The following is a 211-nucleotide window of genomic DNA, read 5'->3' on the forward strand; positions in this document are numbered from 1 at the left end:
AGCATTTTTTGGGGTCAGCGACTGCAAGGACCACATTAAATACCTTTCTTGATCTGTTCTTGCTTCTGGAAAAAATCTGTAGTTTTCCGAGATAGTGACGTCAGTAAGTTGCCAAAGCAGCCTTTAAGAATATGTACACCGACACCTTCAAAGCAGAAAAGGTTGGCAAGAGTATGTCAGTTGAAAACTATATATATATATATATATATAT

This window comes from Octopus bimaculoides, chromosome 3 (assembly GCF_001194135.2).
Source record: "Octopus bimaculoides isolate UCB-OBI-ISO-001 chromosome 3, ASM119413v2, whole genome shotgun sequence".
Taxonomy (NCBI): Eukaryota; Metazoa; Mollusca; class Cephalopoda; order Octopoda; family Octopodidae; genus Octopus; species Octopus bimaculoides.